This window comes from Nycticebus coucang, chromosome 2 (genome assembly GCF_027406575.1).
Source record: "Nycticebus coucang isolate mNycCou1 chromosome 2, mNycCou1.pri, whole genome shotgun sequence".
NCBI lineage: Eukaryota > Metazoa > Chordata > Mammalia > Primates > Lorisidae > Nycticebus > Nycticebus coucang.
Genome location: NC_069781.1, coordinates 93,117,179 through 93,139,537, shown reverse-complemented (window position 1 = coordinate 93,139,537; position 22,359 = coordinate 93,117,179). Strand labels below are relative to the sequence as shown.

Genomic DNA, 22,359 nt, shown 5'->3' with positions numbered 1-22,359 from the left:
CTATGTCTGCCCCATTATTCCTTGGGGGAGTTGATCTACTCTGTTTATTCATATTGCCAGAGTTTTTCCTTTGATTTCATCTCATGATTGTTTTTCACCGTTGCCTCTGGCCTTTCTCAGATTTGGGGTGGTGTCTCTCCAAGATTAGACCCCGGGGGGATCACTCTATTGTTGCTGGATCTTTGTAGGGAGTGACCCTGTGTAGCTCTTCTTGGGCTGCCCAGCCAGGGAATTCTGGTTGTGGGAGCAGGTCTGGAGTGTGACACCCCTGGATCCAGCAACAGGGTGGCGGGTGGTGCACATGGTTCTGGGAATTCCTGGCACCCTGTGACTTTGGCACAGAGAGCCCAAGGCTCCAGCAGTCTCTGGCCAGGAGAAGGGCTCTGTGCAGAGGCAGGGAGGGCACGCAGCTACCAGAGTCCCTGGCCAGACCAGTGGGCAGTGTTGAGGCAGGGAGGGTACAGGAGGGAAGACGTGTGGTTGCGTGGCTCCTGGCTCCTGGTCAGGGCGTGGGAAGGTCCAGTGTGTTGGGTATCAGGTCCCGGTGCAGCTCTTACTGGGGTCTGGGTGGTGCAGCTCTTCCAGCAGTCCGGGAGGGTGCTGATCTCGGGTCCCGGCACAGCTCTTCTGGAGGTCTGGGAGGGTTCCAGTGCAGGTCACAGTGCAGGTCTTACCAGGGTCAGAAGGGTGCTGATCACAGGTTGCAGAGCAGCCTTTCCGGAGGTCCGTGAGGGTTCTGATTGCAGGTCCCGGCACAGCTCTTCTGGAGGTCCAGGAGGGTCCTGGTGCAGCTCTTCCTGTGGCCTGGGAGTGTCCCAGTGCAGCTCTTATGGAGGTCCGGGAGGGTCTCAATTTGTGTTTTCTTAATGGTGAATGATGTTGAACATCTTTTCACAGCTTGTCATTCATGCATCCCTGTGGGTGACGTGACTGTTCAAGTCGTTTGGCCATTTTTAAGCTGGATTTTCTTAGTGTTGAGTTTTGAGAGTTCTTTATATATTCTGGTTAAAAGTCCTCTTTGGATGTGTGATTCAAAAGTATTTTCTCCTAATCTGTGGCTTGCCTTCCCCCCCCACCCCCTGATAACTATATTTAAAGGTGAAATTTGTGTGAGAAGGCACTCAAATGGAATATGGAATATTCAGGTAATGATGACATGTAAGGGGTTTCATTTTTTTTCTTACAGAAAAAGAAAAATCCATGGGGTCTGACCTGTTTGGACTAGAGTCAATATATTAAAGATGTTTGGTGATGCCTCTTAGTTGGTCAGGATTTGAATTGCTGATGTTTCTCAGGAACTGTTGGTATGGTAGGAGTTATACTAGAGGTCAGTGCTGGCCATGCTTCCTCAACCAAGGCACAGTGGAAAAGATACTGACCTAGCATGCTAGGATCCTCTTCCCCAGGTAGGTCATCTAGCTGCCCAAATCCATCTATTTCATAGGGAATGGAGGCCCAAGGAGGATCAGAATCCCCCAGACATGACTGTTGAAAGTCAGAAGGCTAAGAATCTTGTGATGATGGCTCACAGAAGCACCAGTCCATCCAGGTTCCTTGATACCAGAAGGCCTATGTAGATCATGGTAAGAAGCATCCAAAATTCCAGGACTCAGTGGATGAGAGTTTGCAGCCCTTATGGGTAAGGGTATCTCCTCCTCCTTCACTGAAATAGTCTGGTTTGATGCTCCTGGTGACAAATTTGACTGAATTTGTTGGTACTCCTACCCCTTTTTCTATGTGACACATCAGTTCTTGTACCGGATCATTATTACTGATTCATCAAGGTGGATCCTTGAAGACAGTTCCTCTATGGCTGTGGTTCACAACCTTTCTAATGCTGCTATATATTTTCATTGTTACAAAGGGGTCGCGACCCTCAGGTCGAGAACCGCTGTTCTATGGTAACTCACTTTGAGCGCATGGTCCTCTTAAACTCTTCTTTCAATGCTGTGAGTTGTTCCAGACTAAAGATTGTGTGGTGCCCAGTATACTTTTGCTTTGCCAACTTGATAGCAGGCATGATACCCCTTCAAAGTGCAGAACTCAGAGCTTACCCTATCTATGTGTGTGGCTTGCCCTTTCATTCTCCTAACAGTATCTCTCATAAAATAAAAATTTTACATTTGAAAATATCTGTTTAATGAATTTTTTGTTTTTTTGGATTATGCTTTTGGTGTCATATCCATGAGCTCTTTTCCTAACTCAAAGTCATGAAGATTTTCCATTGTGTTTTCTTCTAAAACATTTATGGTTTTATGTTTTACATTTAGGTTTACATTTAGGACTTGAGATTTATTTTGGGTATATATTGTATAAAATAAAACTAAATTTTTATTAGCCTGAGGTTTACTTTTCTGCATATAAATATACAATTGTACAAAGACTATCTTTACTCTGTTACATTGGCTCTGTACCTTTATAAAATATTAATTGTCCATACTTTTGTGGGGTTATGTGTACACTTTCTGTTCCAGTGCATTGTTCTGAGTGCCTATCCTTTTGTGAGCATACAGTATATGATTAATGTAGCCTTATAGTAAGTCTTGATATTGCACAGAAGGAACCAACTCTGCTGTCCTGCAGATCCTTCTGACATGATCTCAGACTTCCAGTTACTTATGAGCAGTAAGTTTGTGTTGTTTAAGCTACCTAGTTTGTGGTACATTGTTATAGCAGTCTCAACCAACTAATTTAAGGACTTGTCTTATTTATTTTTTCTTGTGTGAATTTTGACAGTTTGTGGATTTTGAGAAAATGGCCATTTTTATTATTTGGTGGTCAAATTTAGGCACATGATGTTATTTGGAGTATTCACCTACTGTCTTGTTAATGTCTGCAGGGTCTATAGGGATAGCCTTTCTTTTACTCCTGCTGTTGGTAATTTGTGTCTATTTTTGTCAGTCTTACTAGAGGTTTGTCAATTTCAATGATACTTTTTTTTTATAGGCAGGGTTTATTACCTCTTCACTGGCTAAAAACATGATGTTTTAGTTTTAATGAACATTTTTATTCCCCTCTTAGATTTTGCTGAGAAATTAAAAGAGAGAATTTATAGAAAAGTACAGAAATTTCTTCTAGATGTTTGATGAAAAACAAGGGAAACAGCACATTTAGTGTTAGTGACAGAGACCAAGTCTGAAGCACCTACAGTTGGAAAGCAGATTATATTTTTTGCTCCCAGTTATACAATTACATTAAAATATGGGCACAGGAAAATTTTACTATATTGAATATCCACGCCAATTGCTTGTTCTGCAACTTTTTAAAAATGACACTCATGGATTCTTCAGTTGTTAAAGTCCAATAGGTAACTGAAGCCAAGTTTAACTATGTACCACCAACTATTCCAGAATTATAACTTCAAGGCCCTCCCTTATCCCCACCCCACAAAAAATAAAAGGAAAGAAAATATTCCCCTAACAACCCACAGAGGCTGCTTAACTCCTGGTGAGACATGCAAATCATATTTGCTAAAAAAATACACCCCTGCAAACTTCAAGGCATTTATCCAACATTCTCGCAGGGCCTAAAGTAAAACCAAAAGATCAGAGGAGGAGTGGGGGGAAAATGTTGAATCATTCTGGGTTACCCATGATTAGTGTATCACTTTAGTCACAGAACAAAATACAGAGATCTTTTACATGGATTTGCCTTTCCAGTGGGTCATTTGTTGCCCAAGTTGATGACAGAAGGAACTTTAGAACCACACTTGTAAGTCTGTATTCATTAATCACTTGCATTCACACTTAAAAACAAAAACAAAAGAAGAAAAAAAAAACTATTCAGTACTGGAGATTAAATAACCATGTGTAGTCTCTTGAAATAAATTTGATTCCTTAAGAAGTCTAATTACTTTCAGTTGCCTTTTTAAAAATAACTATGTATATATATATTTGTATATATTATCCTGTGATTCTACTTATGGTTCCTCTGCTGCGTTGAAGATCTAGGAGCATAAAAACCTGTGACCCCCATGAACGGTGGCTCTAATGCTGCAGAAAGGTTGCAAATAGGCAGTCTGGTCCTTCATTGATCTGGACTATCCATGGCTTCATTGTAAGTGATTATCCTTTTGGGATCTTGCTTCTGCAAATTCCAAACAGATTCCATTTCTTTAGTGTGATATACAGTAGCAGCCCTCAGGTCAAAAGAACCCCAGCTATCATTTCTTTTAGGCCTCTCTGGATCTCTGTTCTTTGGAGGAGCCTAACAAAGTGTTCATAGGAGAGACCAGAAGATTTTGATTTTCTATCTCGTAGTCCTTTGAGAGAAACACTAAAGCACCTTGACTACTGGTGTCTGCCTTTTGCAGGTCACCTATATGACAGTGTTACAAAGGCTCCACTCTCACTATTAGTCCCAGATTTCAGAATGCTACCCAGAACTTGAGGATTAGTCTGTTTCTCCAGCTCATAAGCCTTGGGAAACACAGGATGCTCAGTTCCTGAGGGGATTATTTCAGCACCCTGTGAAACCAAAGCTGCGGGATATTCTCCTTGAAATGTCACCTCCATCACTTTGTGATCTGATGACTTCCCAGTAACAGTCTCAGGGCCAGCACTGGGTTCATTTCTAAATGATAAACCCCACTGATTCTGGAAGATATCCCCCAGGTTTTGCTGATCTGTCTGAGAGGGCAGATCCACTTGTGCTGTGTTCAACAGCACAGTTTGCATATTTGAAGGGTAGATAAAAAGGCTAGACTTAATTTGTTCAACAGCTGCTGAAGTTAGACTCATGTTCTGGAGAACTGAATCAGTCTCAGAAGAAATGGATGTGAGAGTATTAGCAGCAGTAGTTAGCAGTGGCTGGCCCCCTGAAGGATATACACTTGCATCAGTCCCTGCTAAAACGGGCCCATTAGAAAAGCTGGCAGAAGTAACAGATTTCAGCGCTGACACAGGAACATGGGATAACCGACTTGAAGATTGGGTCTGAGTTTCCCCAGTAGATGCTGAAATGGATGAAGATAAAGATGGTGACACAGAAGAGTTCTGTATGGTTTTGTTGAGGTTTTCCTTAACTTTGCTTGCATAACTTATTTTAGGAACTATTTTAGCGTTGCTATTGTCCACTGGAAAAACTGAGGGTGGTTTAAATGGTGTCCGTGAGTCCTCTTTGGAGGCAACAGCTGAAGCATGCTTTTCTTTGGATCCATCATCAAACTTTTTGCTGCTTGCACCAGGTTTAACATCTGAGCTTTTCCCGAAGCAGATCACCCACAGCAGGTTTTCCACCACTTGTGCCTCCAGGCCCAGTTTCATACTTCCAAATGGACTTTTAACCATCTACTCGAATTCCCTTTTGTTCACTATGGTCATGCTTGAAATTTTCAAGTCCTTGTTTTAAGGTTGGGACATTAGACCCTTGTTGCATTATTTTGTCCTGCACTAAATTAAGGTTTTTATAACCCTTGACACTATTGCACCTAGCTTTTCTTTTTTTAGGAGTGGTATATCCGCTTTCAGGTCCACTACCATCATTATCTGCTCTTTTACCCATGTAACTATTAGTAATATAGCCAGAATTATTCGTTACAACACCATTTGGAATTGCTATAGTATCGGTCTTCTCTATGGACTGGTTCTCTCCAGATTTATTTTCTTTTTCTTTCTTTTTTTTTTTTATTGTTGGGGATTCATTGAGGGTACAATAAGCCAGTTACACTGATTGCAATTGTTAGGTAAAGTCCCTCTTGCAATCATATCTTGCCCCCATAAAGTGTGAAACACACTAAGGCCCCACCCTCCTCCCTCCATCCCTCCTTCTGCTTCCCCCCCCATAACCTTAATTGTCGTTAATTGTCCTCATATCAAGATTGAGTACATAGGATTCATGCTTCTCCATTCTTGTGATACTTTACTAAGAATAATGTCTTCCACTTCCATCCAGGTTAATACGAAGGATGTAAAGTCTCCATTTTTTTTAATGGCTGAATAGTATTCCATGGTATACATATACCATAGCTTGTTAATCCATTCCTGGGTTGGTGGGCATTTAGGCTGTTTCCACATTTTGGCAACGGTAAATTGAGCTGCAATAAACAGTCTAGTACAAGAGTCCTTATGATAAAAGGATTTTTTTCCTTCTGGGTAGATGCCCAGTAATGGTATTGCAGGATCAAATGGGAAGTCTAGCTTGAGTGCTTTGAGGTTTCTCCATACTTCCTTCCAGAAAGGTTGTACTAGTTTGCAGTCCCACCAGCAGTGTAAAAGTGTTCCCTTCTCTCCACATCCACGCCAGCATCTGCAGTTTTGAGATTTTGTGATGTGGGCCATTCTCACTGGGGTTAGATGATATCTCAGGGTTGTTTTGATTTGCATTTCTCTAATATATAGAGATGATGAACATTTTATCATGTGTTTGTTAGCCATTCGTCTGTCGTCTTTAGAGAAAGTTCTATTCATGTCTCTTGCCCATTGATATAAGGGATTGTTGGCTTTTTTCATGTGGATTACTTTGAATTCTCTATAGATCCTGGTTATCAAGCTTTTGTCTGATTGAAAATATGCAAATATCCTTTCCCACAGTGTAGGTTGTCTCTTTGCTTTGGTTATTGTGTCCTTAGCTGTACAGAAGCTTTTCAGTTTAATGAAGTCCCATTTGTTTATTTTTGTTGTTGTTGCAATTGCCATGGCAGTCTTCTTCATGAAGTCTTCCCCCAGGCCAATATCTTCCAGTGTTTTTCCTATGCTTTCTTTGAGGATTTTTATTGTTTCATGCCTTAAATTTAAGTCCTTTATCCATCTTGAATCAATTTTTGTGAGTGGGGAAAGGTGTGGGTCCAGTTTCAGTCTTTTACATGTAGACATCCAGTTCTCCCAACACCATTTATTGAATAGGGAGTCTTTCCCCCAAGGTAAGTTCTTGTTTGGTTTATCAAAGATTAGGTGGTTGTAAGATGTTAGTTTCATTTCTTGGTTTTCAATTCGATTCCAAGTGTCTATGTCTCTGTTTTTGTGCCAGTACCATGCTGTCTTGACCACTATGGCTTTGTAGTACAGACTAAAATCTGGTATGCTGATGCCCCCAGCTTTATTTTTGTTACTAAGAACTGCCTTAGCTATACGGGTTTTTTTCCGGTTCCATACAAAACGCAGAATCATTTTTTCCAAATCTTGAAAGTACGATGTAGGTACTTTGATAGGAATGGCATTGAATAGGTAGATTGCTTAGGGAAGTATAGACATTTTAAAATGCTGATTCTTCCCATCCATGAGCATGGTATGTTCTTCCATTTGTTAATATCCTCTGCTATTTCCTTTCTGAGGAGTTCATAGTTTTCTTTATAGAGGTCCTTCACCTCCTTCGTTAGGTATATTCCTAGGTATTTCATTTTCTTTGAAACTATGGTGAAGGGAGTTGTGTCATTAATTAGCTTCTCATCTTGACTGTTATTGGTGTATACAAAGGCTACTGACTTGTGGACATTGATTTTATATCCTGAAACATTACTGTATTTTTTGATGACTTCTAGGAGTCTTGTGGTTGAGTCTTTGGGGTTCTCTAAGTATAAGATCATGTCATCAGCAAAGAGGGAGAGTTTGACCTCCTCTGCTCCCATTTGGATTCCCTTTATTTCCTTGTCTTGCCTAATTGTATTGGCTAGAACTTGCAGCACTACGTTGAATAGTAAAGGTGACAGAGGAAAACCTTGTCTGGTTCCAGTTCTAAGAGGAAAAGCTTTCAGTTTTACTCCATTCAGTAAAATATTGGCTGTGGGTTTGTCATAGATAGCTTCAATCAGTTTTAGAAATGTGCCACCTATGCCTATACTCTTCAGTGTTCTAATTAGAAAAGGATGCTGGATTTTATCAAATGCTTTTTCTGCATCTATTGAGAGGATCTTGTGATCTTTATTTTTGCCTCTGTTAATATGGTGGATAACGTTTATGGACTTGCGTATGTTAAACCAGCCTTGCATCCCTGGGATGAAGCCTACTTGATCATGATGAATGACTTTTTTGATGACAAGCTGTAATCTATTGGCTAGGATTTTGTTGAGAATTTTTGCGTCTATATTCATGAGTGAGATTGGTCTGAAATTCTCCTTTTTGTTTGGGTCTTTTCCTGGTTTTGGTATCAGGGTGATGTTTGCTTCATAGAATGTGTTGGGGAAGATTCCTTCTTCCTCAATTTTTTGGAATAATTTCTGCAGTACAGGAATAAGCTCTTCCTTGAAGGTTTGATAGAATTCTGGAGTGAAGCCATCTGGACCAGGGCATTTTTTAGTTGGAAGCTTTTTTATTGTTTCTTTGATCTCAGTGCTTGAAATTGGTCTGTTCAGGAGCTCTAATTCTTCCTGGCTAAGTCTAGGGAGAGGGTGTGATTCCAAGTATTGATCCATTTCCTTCACATTGTCAAATTTCTGGGCATAGAGTTTCTGGTAGTATTCAGAGATGATCTCTTGTATCTCTGTGGGATCAGTTGTTATTTCCTCTTTATCGTTTCTGATTGAGGTTAGTAGAGATTTTACTTTTCTATTCCTTGTTAGTCTGGCCAATGGTTTATCTATTTTATTTATTTTTTCAAAAAACCAACTCCTTATTTCATTAATTTTCTGAATGATTCTTTTGTTTTCAATTTCATTGATCTCTGATTTGATTTTGGATATTTCTTTTCTTCTACTGAGTTTAGGCTTAGATTGTTCTTCTTTTACCAATTCCATAAGATCTCTTGTGAGATTGTTGATGTGCTCCCTTTCTGTTTTTCGAATGTAGGCATCTAAAGCGATGAATTTTCCTCTGAAAACTGCTTTTGCAGTATCCCACAGGTTTTGGTAGCTTGTGTCTTCATTGTTGTTATGCTCAAGAAAGTTAATGATTTCCTGTTTTATTTCTTCCTGCACCCATCTGTTATTCAACAGAAGACTGTTTAATTTCCATGCCTTTGGGTGGGGTTGAGCATTTTTGTTAGAGTTGAGTTCCACCGTTAGTGCCTTATGGTCTGAAAAGATACAAGGTAAAATTGCAATTCTTTTGATTCTGTTGATATTTGTTTTGTGTCCCAGGATATGATCAATTTTGGAGAATGTTCCATGGGGCGATGAGAAGAATGTATATTCTTTATCTTTGGGGTGGAGTGTTCTATATGCATCTATAAAGCATAGTTGTTCTAGGGTCTCATTTAAATCTCTTACATCTTTGTTTAATTTCTGTTTAGAAGATCTGTCCAGCTCTGTAAGAGGTGTGTTAAAGTCCCCTGTTATGATGGTATTATCAGATAACATATTGCTCAGACTGAGTAAGGTCTGCTTCAAGAATCTGGGAGCATTTAAATTGGGTGCATAAATATTTAGAATTGAAATGTCTTCTTGTTGTAGTTTTCTTTTGACCAATATAAAGTGACCATCTTTGTCTTTTTTGACTTTAGTTGCTTTAAATCCACATGTATCTGAAAATAAGATTGCAACTCCTCTTTTCTTCTGAATTCCATTTGCCTGAAAAATTGTCTTCCAACCCTTGACTCGGAGCTTTAATTTGTCTTTTGAAGCCAGGTGTGTTTCTTGCAGACAGCAAATGGATGGCTTGTGTTTTTGAATCCAGTCAGCCAATCTATGTCTCTTCAGTGGGGAATTCAAGCCATTAACATTTATTGAGATAATTGATAAGTGTGGTAGTATTCTATTTGTCTTATTTTGTGAGAGTCCATTGCTTAGTTTTATCTTTTGCATCAGTGTGGAGGTTAGGTTCTGTCCTTTGATATCTGAGTTCTTACTTTGCTGCTGATCCATTGTGGTGGTCAGTGTGCAGAACAGGTTGTAGTATTTCCTGTAGAGCTGGTCTTGTTGTGGCGAATTTCCTCAATGTTTGTATATCCGTAAATGATTTGATTTCTCTGTCAATTTTGAAGGTTAGCTTAGCAGGGTACAGAATTCTGGGCTGAAAATTGTTCTGTTTAAGTAGATTAAAGGTAGATGACCATTGTCTTCTTGCTTGGAAAGTTTCATTAGAGAAGTCTGCGGTCACTCTGATGGATTTGCCCCTGTAGGTCAACTGGCACTTACTCCTGGCAGCTTGCAGAATCTTTTCTTTTGTCTTGACTTTGGACAGGTTCATCACAATGTGTCTTGGAGAAGCTCGGTTAGAGTTGAGGCGACCCGGGGTCCGATATCCCTCTGAAAGCAGTGTGTCAGAATCTTTGGTGATGTTTGGGAAATTTTCTTTTATAATACTCTCTAGTATGGCTTCCATTCCTCTGGGGCATTCTTCTTCCCCTTCTGGGATTCCTATAACTCGTATGTTGGAACGCTTCATAAAGTCCCATGATTCTGACAGTGAACGTTGTGCTTTCTCTCTCTTCTTTTCTGCCTCTTTTACTGTCTGAGTTATCTCAAGAACTTTGTCTTCTACCTCTGAAATTCTTTCTTCTGCATGGTCTAACCTGTTGCTGATACTTTCCATTGCATCTTTAAGTTCCCTAATTGACTGTTTCAATTCCTTCCAGTCTGCTATATCCTTTTTATATTCTTCATATCGTTCATCTCTGATTTGATTCTGTTTTTGGATTTCCTTTTGGTTATTTTCCACTTTATTAGCAATTTCCTTCATTGTTTCCATCATTTCTTTCATTGTTTTCAACATGTGTATTCTAAATTCCCTTTCTGTCATTCCTAACATTTCTATAGTGGTGGAATCATCTGCAGCAGCTACCTCATGGTCCCTTGTTGGGGTTGTTCTAGACTGGTTCTTCATGTTGCCTGGATTTTTCTGCTGATTCTTCCTCATGAGTGATTTCTTTTATCTGTTTCCTTGCCCTAATTTTCCTTTCACTTCCTCTTGCTCTTTAAGTTCTTGTGCCTGTGGACTAAGGGTTACAGGACCACAAGGGTGAGAAGGTTGAAGAGCAAAAAAAGGGGATGAAAGAAAGGAGGACCGAATGATAAGAAAAAAAGAAAGATAGAGAAAGGAGAGGGGGTGGGGATAAGGAATATTGACAAAAAGAAGAGAGGCACAGAAAGAGGGAGACAGGGCAATATAGGTGTACAGTAGGGTACTTTGACACAACCTTAAAAAACCCCAACTTCTGGGAGTGCCCAGTTGCGTGGTTCCCTTGAGGTCAGCAGCTCTTTGCTAACCTGATCAGACACAGTACCCCACCTCCACCAAGTAGAGAGGAAAGACAAAAATACTATAAATCAAACCAAAAGAAGCAAACAGAAAACTTTACGGGGATAAAATTGGGTGAAAAACCAAATGATATCGGTAGAAACACTAGCAAAAATGAAGTTGTAGTTATTAAAAAAGGCAGCAATGGGAAATTATAATTAAACTAGGAAAATTGAGAAAGAAAAAGGGATCTGTATGGAAAAGATTGAAATTGAAAAAACAAAAGATCATCAGCAATGTCAAAATAAACAAAAAAAACAAGCAAACAAAAAAAGAAAAAAATACACAACCAAAAACAAAGCAGTTTGTATATGTTATTGAATATTGTCTGGGCAACACGTGGTCTTCTGGGGTATGAGATGTTAGTCACAGTTCTGATACGACTGGAACCTGCTGATTTCTCAAACCCCAGCAGGTAGACACCCTAAATCTCTCTTCAGTCTACTTAAAAGGCACTTTGAACTTGTAAACTTGCTGAGCAGAAGCTTTCTCAGCTTTCTCGCTGGAATCACTGCTGAATTGGCTATCCACTTACGCAGTGTGCCAAAACCGGTCTCACTCTGCCCCTGAGGGTTAGGGCTGCAAGGCGGCTCAGACCCCACCCTTAGGCTACTTGGTTGCTGGGTTACCAGCTCCCACCCGTTTCTAGCTCTGCGACCCTGAGGGTGGAGCTTGCCGGGGCAGATCACTGACAATGGATCCGTGTGACCCACCGCCAAACACTATTAGCTCCGTCTGGCTCAGCGGCTCAGACTGGGTCCCTAGACAATGGCCAAAGTTCTCCGCACTCCCGCTCAGGCCTTCCCCAAGGCAGTTCAACTCAGTGCCAAGTCCAAGGACATCAAAACAGTTCACAGGTAAGGCCTTTCTGGTTTGCAGTCTCGCTGCTACTGAACTTACAGTTGTGGGCGGGTTTAGACGGATTGAACACACGCCACCACTTGCCGGTTTTCCACTGTTTTAGTCCTCCTCTTGGGGTTCAGAAGTCTCTCGCTGACTCCCTGTATCCTCTACTGTTTTTCTAAATGAAATTCTTGGTTTTAATTCCTGCTTTCCCAAATTAAAGCTGGCCTTTACAGTCTGTTTCAGGCTAGTATCTGCAACTTGCTGGTTGCCATTGAGGACCCTGGAAATAGGGCTGTTAGCTTCATCAGAACCCAGATTCTTTAAAGATATTTCTCTTTCTCCAGCATTACCATTTAGTTCACCATAGCCTGTTTTCTTCTTCCACGTTCCCTGGTGCTGCTGGAGGGTGTGTTTCTGCTCATGTTTCAGCTGTTTTGGCTGGGTCTTGGGGCTGCCCTCGGCTCCATGGTGAGGCTGCTGGTGATGATGGTGGTGGTGGTTGTGGTTATGGTTGTAGAAATAACCATATTTCTACATGGTGGTGGTGGCTGCTGCTGCTGCTGCTGGGGGTGATGGTGCGGATGGTGGTGGCTGTGATGGTGCTGACACTGTGGCTGGCCGGACTTCTCTTCCATTGAAAGCGGCTGGGACTCCCTGGCTGAGGCTGCTGGTTGCTACACCGTCAGGATCTGAGGCTTCTTCCCAGGGCTCACTCAGTATATCTGTTCAATGATACTTTCAAAGAACTAACTTTAATTTCATTAAATTTCTCTATTGTTTTTCTTTTTCAATTTTATTGAAAAGTGCTCTTTATTTTTTTAATTTTTTCCTCTGCTTGGTTAAGGTTTATTTTGATCTCTTTGTTAGTTATTTTTATGCTGAAAATTTTAATTATTACCTTGAAATAATTATTTTCCAATATAAAAATGTATTGCTATGAATTTCTTACTAAACACATTAGTAGTATCATACATTTTGATGTGTTTCATTTTCATTCTATTCAAAATATTTTCTAATTTACTTTGAAACTTCCTCATAGATTTTTAGAAGTGTGTTTTTAAATTTCCAATGTTTGAAGATTTTTCTTTATGTTTTTGTTGTTGATTTCTAGTTTAATTGGTTTAAAAGAACATATTTCATTTGATTTTAATTATTTAAAGTTTGTTAAGTTTTTACATAATGTTTTTGAAAGCTAAGTAAAACCAACCAGGCGCAGTGGCTCACTCCTGTAATCCTAGCACTCTGGGAGGCTGAGGCGGGTGGATTGCCTGAGCTCACCAGTTTGAGACCAGCCTGAGCAAGAGCGAGACCTCTTCTAAAAAACAGCTGGCATTGTGGTGGGTGCCTGTAGTCCCAGCTTCTTGGGAGGCTGAGGCAAGACAATAGCTTAATCCCAAGAGTTTGAAGTTGTTGTGAGTTGCGAAGCCATGGCACTCTACCTAGGGCACCAAAGTAAGACTCTACCTGAAAAAAAAAAAAAAAAAGCTACGTAAAACTGAGCTGTAAACATTACATGTTCCGATTCAGTGATGAATTATTAATCACCTTTTAAATCTACTATATGGTAATCTCTTTAATTAAGTTTTCCCACACTCTGTTGGGTCAGTTTTGACAGGTTATTTTCGAAGAAATTTTTAATTTCTCCTAGATTCTCCAATTTGTTACCATACAGTTGCTTGCAGTATTCTCTTATAATTCTTTTAATCTATTTTCTGTGATTACATTACCTTTGCTGTTTCAGATCTGATTTTTTTTCTGTTTTATTCTCCTTATCTTAGATTCAGGAAAGATTTGTTTATTTTATCAATTTCTTCCAAGAAAGCCTTTCATTTGTAATGACTACATTTATTCTTCTTAATTAAACTTACATAACTTTCTTATTTGTTTTAGTTTGTTTGGTTTTAGTGTCTAAATATGAGTACTAGGTTTCTTTGTTTTTATTTTTATTGTGTGATAATGAAGGCTTTTGAGGCAATGTTTTCTTCTGAGTAGTACTATATTTTTTTCTCAAAGGTAATTGTATGGGATATTTTGTCTAACACTGCTTTCCAAAGGGGCAATTTTTTTTTTTAATTTTAAGTAAATTCATATCAGGTTAATATGAGGGTGCAAGCAACGAGGTCAAAATATTTGATTTTGTTATGCGGAGTTCATCTGTGGTTATGTCCCACATACAAAAGGTGTGCTAACCCACCCCTTGTCCATTCAGTGAGAGCACCCCAACTCCCTCCCTCTCTCTTGTTACTTCTCCCCCCAACTTGAATTGAAATGAATTTTTCTCCTATTTAGGTAATTTCCTTTCTAATTTTTTTCTTTTTATTCCAAAGATTATTTAGAAATATGTTTTAGATTTTCAGATATGGAATTTTTTTTGGATCATTTAAAAAATTATTTCTTAGTCTGTTTTGTGTTACTATAACAGAATACCTGAAACTGGATAATTCATAAAAAAACAGATATGTTTCTTACAGTTCTGTAGATTTGGAAGTCTGAGGTTGAGGGTCTGGAATCTGGGGAGGGCTTTCCTGATGTTTAGAAGGACATAAGAGCATCAGAGGGGCCCTACACTCATCTTTTTACCAGGAACCTACTCCTGTGATCACTAACTCTTTTCTATGATCAGGACGTTAATTCATTCATGAGGACAGAATTGCTCATAACCCAATTACCTCTTAAAGTCCTCACCTCTCAATACTGTTGCATAAGGGATTACATGTCTAACATATGAACTTCTGGGGGACACATTCTAACCATAGAGGTGATTGTATTGATAGACAAAGAATACACTCTGTATAAATCTGACATTAAAAGTTCATTAATATTTTTTATGACAAGTACATGACTAATTTAAAAATTCATGATTATATGGAAAAAATGAATACTCACTATTTGAGAAATATAGTTTTCTCTACATATATCAAAAATTATTAGATATTCATGTATCATATATATACATACCTCATACATCCAGTTTATTGATTATACTCTTCATTTTTGTGCTTTCTAATTTTTTCTAGCAGTTCTGAATCATTCTTAAAATATATTAACTAATATATTAACTAATATACTTAGTTGTCATTTTTACTGTAAATATTATGTTTTAACTTCCCAGATATTATATATATATATAATCAAGGGTAAGTTATAATATATTCCCAGATATTATATATATATAAAATTTTTTTCATTTCTTATTTATTAGTTATGTAGTTAACTCTTTTGTTTTTGACTTTTAAAAATCCCACTGGAATGTGCATTTTTTGCAAATAGAATATAGGTTTCCTAAGGCCACTTAGATGATCTTTTCCTGGAAGAATTTGATTAGTGTAATGACTACTATACTTAAAATTTTCCTATTACTATACCTTATGATTATTATTTAGTTTTCACTGCCTATTCTTCTTTCTTTTATTTTCTTGTTGATTTAATCAGGTAGTATTTTACTCCATTTTCTATGTAAATCTGATATTTTACTGTATTTTTCCAATTCATTAGCATTTAACTTTCTTCTCCTTGAACTATGGTACACATATATTTCTTTACATTATGTATGCAACTTAGAGGCATAGTTTTCCTCACAAAGATCTTTTTTCTCCCCAATAAAAAGAGATCATTAAGAATATTTTTCACTCTCTTTTCTTCTCTTGTACCCTCCATCATTCTAGGTGTAGAGTTTCCCTTTAGTGTATCTTACTATTTTAAGGGTTTTTAACACCTAGGTTTCATATTTTCAGGAGTCTATTATTAACTGATATTTGATAATGCAATGAATATCATTACAATATAGATAATGAAAATACATATTAACATAATTATATATGAATATTTGTGTGCAAATATATTGTATATATAAATTACTTGGTATATGTATATAAGATATCTATGTTTATGTGTGCATATGAATGTGTGTCTGTCTTAATATTATGAGGTTCATTGCTCACCACATTTTCTTCTATTATTTCCTAATTGTGAGACCAAGTTCAGGTTATAACTTTTATCTGAAATCAAACTTGCAAATCTAAGAAAAGAAAATTGTAAATTAAGACAAATGTCAAGTCCAAACTCATTTTGACTGTTTTTTTGTGATTTAGTTTATTTTTCTTAGATGGGTCTTCAAGTTTGTAATATTTTTATTGGTACTTTGGGTGTTAGATGTTAGGGGATAAGGGAATTTAGTCAAAGGGATACTTTATAAACAGGGAAATTAGGTCATTAATGTTTGTTCCTGCTGAGCCTCTATTTGGTTTCCTGCAGCGTGTAGTGTATATATTTTCCGTACCTTCTTTGATACCATTAAATTCTTTTAGTGATGCTGGTGATTCAAGTGTGTCATGATAATATGATTATTAAGAATCAAAATTCTGTTCACTTAGCCTTTAATACTTAAAGACATTCAAATAATTATATTCAAAAGTCAAATCAAAATTCTGCTCACTTAGCCTTTAATACTTAAAGACATTCAAATAATTATATTCAAAAGTCAGAATAATTGATATAAAGTATAATACATGTAAAATAAAATTTCAAAATTATAAACAATATAAACATGTTCTAAAGTGAAATTAAGAGTTTATATTAAGCTTGAAAAACATTTGTATAATTCTGAAGTAGAATTCTTTTTTGAATTAGAAAATGTAACTAGTGACTTCTGTAAAAAGATTAATAGTAAAAAAAAATGAACAAATTTCCATTATAGTAAAAGTGAATTATGGATGTGCTTGTGTGTATAAGTGTGTAATAGTGATTCAAAGGCCAGGTTCAAACTTCCTTAATCTGATGTTAAACAGGGGAGAGCCTTGATTTTTTTTTTTAATCCTTTGTGACCTTTTAATGACCTTTGGATGCCAAGTATTGTTAAAGAATATTCTGAAAGTTAGAGAAATTTCTTGGAGGAATTTTTCGGGTATGTTTTTGTTAAATGCTTAACATGAGTGAATTCTCAGATCTTCTATAATTTCATGACACAGGACATATACTGTAAATGCAGGTGTATTTAACAGCAAGCATTTATTTAACGAATTTCCTTTAGAGTCTTCTGGTGTCAGACACAGCATGACAGTAGTTAAGGATCTGTCACCATTACCATTAAAAACCTCATTGTTTAGGCTTTGCTTCCTTGACTGTTCAAATTACATCTAGCTGAAACTTGCCAAAGAAGTTGTCAGCTTAGATATGACTTTGATTTTGAAAAACTGTTGAAAATAGGAAAGCCATTTATAGTGACAGAAAAAGAGAATTTAGCTGGCATCAGTGTCTTTTCTTGCTGAAATATACTTGTTCATGAAGTTTTCCAAACAATTGAAGTATGGATTAGTACATTTTGACACTTTAAAAATAAGCACGCTTTACAACAGGACAGATAATTAACTGGAAAAATATATGTCTGCTTATATATTAGAATGTTTCCTGGCTCCATTTTACAAAAGGTGTCTAATATGTCACTATGATAGGACTGAAGTGGAAAGATTCTATTTATGTAGAATATGAATCAGGAACTTCTCTAGAAACATCTACTGGAAAAATAATATTTGCATAAGAATATGCATTTTTATCTCTTTGGTGTCTTCTGAGAATTAGGTTAAAACTATAGGGTTTTTCTCTTTTTTTCTTTTTTGTATAATGCTTAGATTCAGAATAAAGTAAAACTTAAATAGGTTAATCAGTAAATTAGACTTCCCAAGAAAAGATTTTTCTGAATTGTGAAGTCTAACAGAATCACCCAGAATATAATTTATAGAGATAAAAAGATGGGAAAATGAAAGAGAAATTAAGAGGCATGAGAAAAAAGTAAAAGTGACAACATTTACCTAATAAGAGATCTGTAAGAAAATGGAGAGAATAGGTAATTTTTTATATTTATGTTGAAAAAAGACATGGGTTCTCAAATAAACAAGCAACACTGATTTACAAGCAGGATTTGATAAATAAATTTATATCTAGAAAATCTAAAAATCTACCAAACAAGGAATCTAGATTACTACTCTTTTCTAGGTCATTTTATTATTATTATTTTTTTTTTATTAAATCATAACTGTATATATTGATGTGATCATGGGGCATCATACACTCGCTTCATAGACCATGTGACACATTTTCATCACAATGGTTAACATAGCCTTCCTGGCATTATCTCAGTAACTGTGCCAAAACATTTACATTCTACATTTACCAAGTTTCGCAAATACCGCTGTAAGATGCACCACAGGTATGATTCCACCAATCCCCCTCCCTCTACCCACCACCCCCCTCCATTCCCTCCCTTTCCCATTTCCCCCTATTGTTAGGTTGTAACTGGGTTATAGCTTTCATGTGAGAGCCCCAAATTAGTTTCATAGTAGGGCTGAGTAATTGGGTACTTTTTCTTCCATTCTTGAGATACTTTACTAAGAAGAATATGTTCCAGCTCCATTCATGTAAACATGAACAAGGTAAAGTCTCCATCTTTCTTTAAGGCTGCATAATATTCCATGGTGTACATACACCACAGTTTATTAATCCATTCGTGGATCGATGGGCACTTGGGCTTTTTCCATGACTTAGCAATTATGAATTGGGCTGCAAAAAACATTCTGGTACAAATATCTTTGTTATGTTGTGATTTTTGGTCTTCTGGGTATATGCCCAGCAGAGGAATTACAGGATTGAATGGCAGATCTATTTTTGGATCTCTGAGTGTTCTCCATATCTCTTTCCAAAAGGAATGTATTAATTTGCATTCCCACCAGCAGTACAGAAGTGTTCCCTTTTCTCCACATCCACGCCAACATCTCTGGTCTTGAGATTTTGTGATATAGGCTAGTCTCACTGGAGTTAGATGATATCTCAAAGTAGTTTTGATTTGCATTTCTCTGATGATTAAAGATGATGAGCATTTTTTCATATGTCTGAAGGCCATGCGCCTGTCTTCTTCAGAGAAGTTTCTCTTCAAATCCCTTGCCCAGCCTGCGATGGGATCCCTTGTTTTTTTCTTGCTGATGTGTTTGAGTTCTCTGTGGATTCTGGTTATTAAACCTTTGTCAAGAGACATAACCTGCAAATATCTTCTCCCATTCTGAGGGCTGTTTGCTTGCTTTATTTACTGTGTTCTTGGCTGTGCAGAAGCTTTTTAGTTTGATCAAGTCCCAGTAGTGTATTTTGAAGCTGCTTCAATTGCCCGGGGGGTCCTCCTCATAAAATACTCACCCAGACCAATTTCTTCAAGGATTTTTCCCTACACTCCTCTCTAGTATTTTTATAGTTTCATGTCTTAAGTTTAAGTCTTTAATCCAATGAGAGTCTATCTTAGTTAATGGTGAAAGGTGTGGGTCCAATTTCAGTCTTCTGCAGGTTGCCAGCCAGTTCACCCAGCACCATTTGTTAAATAGGGAATCTTTTCCCCACTGAATGTTTTTAATTGGCTTGTCAAAAATTAAATAGCGGTAAGTAGCTGGATTCATCACTTGGTTCTCTATTCTGTTCCAGATATCTACTTCTCTGTTTTGTGCCAATACCATGCTGTTTTGATCACTATCGATTTATAGTAAAGTCTGAGGTCTGGTAGTGTGATTCCTCCTGTTTTGTTTTTATTTCTGAGTAATGTCTTGGCTATTCGAGGTTTTTTCTGATTCCATATAAAACGAAGTATTGTTTTTTCAAGATCTTTAAAATATGACAGTGGAGCTTTAATAGGGAGTGCAGTGAAATTATATATTGCTTTGGGTAGTATGGACATTTTGATAATGTTGATTCTTCCCAGCCATAAGCATGGTATGTTTTTCCATTTGTTAACATTTTCAGCTATTTCTTTTCTTAGAGTTTCATAGTTCTCTTTATGGAGATCTTTCACGTCTTTTGTTAGGTAAATTCCCAAATATTTCATCTTCTTTGGCACTACTGTGAATGGGATAGAGTCCTTAACTGCTTTTTCAACTTGACTGTTGTTGGTATATATAAAGGCTACCGATTTATGGATGTTGATTTTGTAACCTGAGATGCTGCTGTATTCCTTGATTACTTCTAGGAGTTTTGTAGTAGAGTCTCTAGTGTTTTCCAGATACACAATCATATCATCTGCGAAGAGTGAAAGTTTGATCTCTTCTGACCTTATATGGATACCCTTGATCACCTTTTCTTCCCTAATTGCGGTGGCTAAAACTTCCATTACAATGTTGAAAAGCAATGGAGAAAATGGGCAGCCTTGTCTGGTCCTGATCTGAGTGGAAATGATTCCAATTTAACTCCATTCAATATGATATTGGCTGTGGGTTTCCTGTAGATGGCCTCTATCAGTTTAAGAAAAGTCCCTTCTAGAACCTTTTAAATCCCTGTCCACCATAGCCCACATGTGGATTTCACCCTAGTCAGGAATCTCAATCCACCTGCACTCCAGGTGAAATAAAAGCCACTTTAGTTGCATGAATTGGATCTCATCTTCCTTTTTTTCTCACATCTGTGAATGATTTTATCCTTGGGTCTGGAACCTTTCATGTGGTGCCTGTGACTCCCTGGAGAACAGTCCCTTTGCGGGGCTGAAAATACATCCCACTGAAGCTAACCAATTGGATCCTTATTCCTGAGAGAAGAAGAGAACCGGTGCACTCTCTGACCTTACCTAACATTCATCCATTTCATACTAAGGAGATTGAAGATTGATTACCATCCTCTTCTGGCTTGAAAAGTTTTAGCAGACAGGAGGCAGAGCAAGATGGCAGCCGAGTAACAGCTTCCTTGCATCTGGGCACCGTGAGTCTGGGGAGATAGGACTCCAGGCATCTCTGGCTGGTGGGATCTGCCTATCATCACCCCTGTGAAGATACAGAGAGTCAGCGAGAGACTTCTGGACCCCAAGAGGAGGACTAAAACAGTGGAAAACCGGCAAGTGGTCACGTGTGTTTAATCCGTCTAAACCCGCCCACAACTGTAAGTTCAGTAGCAGCGAGACTGCAAACCAGAAAGGCCTTACCTGTGAACTGTTTTGGTGTCTTTGGACTTGGCACTCAGCTGAACTGCCTTGGGGATAGCCTGAGCGGGAGTGTGGAGAACTTTGGCCTTTGTCTAGGGCCCCAGTCTGAGCCGCTGAGCCAGACGGAGCTAATAGTGTTTGGCTCTGGGTCACAGGCAGCCATTGTGAGCAATCTGCCCGGCAAGCTCTGCCCTCAGGGTCGCAGAGCTAGAATTGGGTGGGAGATGGTAACCCAGCGACAAGTAGCCAAAGGGCAGGGTCAGAGCCACCTTGCAGCCCTAACCCTTGGGGTCAGAGAGAGACCAGTTTTGGCACACAGGGTAAGTGGATAGCCACTTCAGCAGTGATTCCAGCAACAAGCACTTCCCTGGGAAAGCTTCTGCTCAGCAAGTGAACAAGTTCAAAGTGCCTTTTAAGTGGGCTGAAGAGAGATTTAGGGGGTCTACCTGCTGGGGTTTGAGAAATCAGCAGCCTCCAGTCGTATCAGAACTGTGATTAACATCTCATACCCCAGAATACCACGTGTTGCCCAGACAATATTCAATAACATATACATACTGCTTTGTTTTTGGTTGTGTTTTTGTTTTTTTTTTTTTGGTTTGGTTGTGGGTTTTTTTGTTTATTTTGATGTTGTTGATTGTTGTTTTGTTTTTTAAGTTCAATCTTTTCCATACAGATCCTTTTTCTTTCTCATTTTTTCTGGTTTAATTATAATTTCCCGTTGCTGCCTATTTCAATAATTAGAACTTCATTTTTGTTAGTGTTTCTACCGCTATTATTTGGTTTTTCCAGCCAATTTTATCCCATAAAGTTTTCTGTTTGCTTGTTTTGGTTTGATTTATAGCATTTTTGTCTTTTCTCTCTACTTGGTGGTGGTGGGGTACTGTGTCTGATCAGGTTAGGAAAGAGCTGCTGATCTCAAGGGAACCTCCCAACTGGGCACCCCCAGAAGGTGTTTTTTTTTTTTTTTTTAAGGTTGTAACGAAGTACCCTACTGGACACCTATATTGCTCTGTGTCCCTCTTTCTGTGCCTCTCTTCTTTTTATCAATATTCCTTTTGACAAAAAGAAGAGAGACACATACCCACTCCCTCTCCTTTCTCTATTTTTCTTATTTTTTTCTTATCACTCGGTCCTCCTTTCTTTCATCCCATTTTGCTCTTCAGCCTTCTCACCCTTCTGGTCCTATAACCCTTAGTCTGCAGGCACGAGAACTTAAAGAGCAAGAGGAAGTGAAAGGAAAAGTAGGGCAAGGAAACAGATAAAAGAAATCACTCATGAGGAAGAATCAGCAGAAAACTCCAGGCAACATGAAGAACCAGTCCAGAACAACCCCGCCAAGGGACCATGAGGTAGCTACTGGAGAGGATTCCACCTATACAGAAATGATAGGAGTGACAGAAAGGGAATTTAGAATACACATGTTGAAAACAATGAAAGAAATGATGGAAACAATGAAGGAAA

General features: G+C 38.2%; 1 pseudogene; it reads right to left on the bottom strand.

The window, feature by feature from the left end:
• Window positions 1–3,487: 3,487 nt before the first annotated feature.
• On the bottom strand, window positions 3,488–12,589 carry LOC128571745 (FMR1-interacting protein NUFIP2-like; annotated as a pseudogene).
• Between the last annotated feature and the right edge of the window lie 9,770 nt (window positions 12,590–22,359).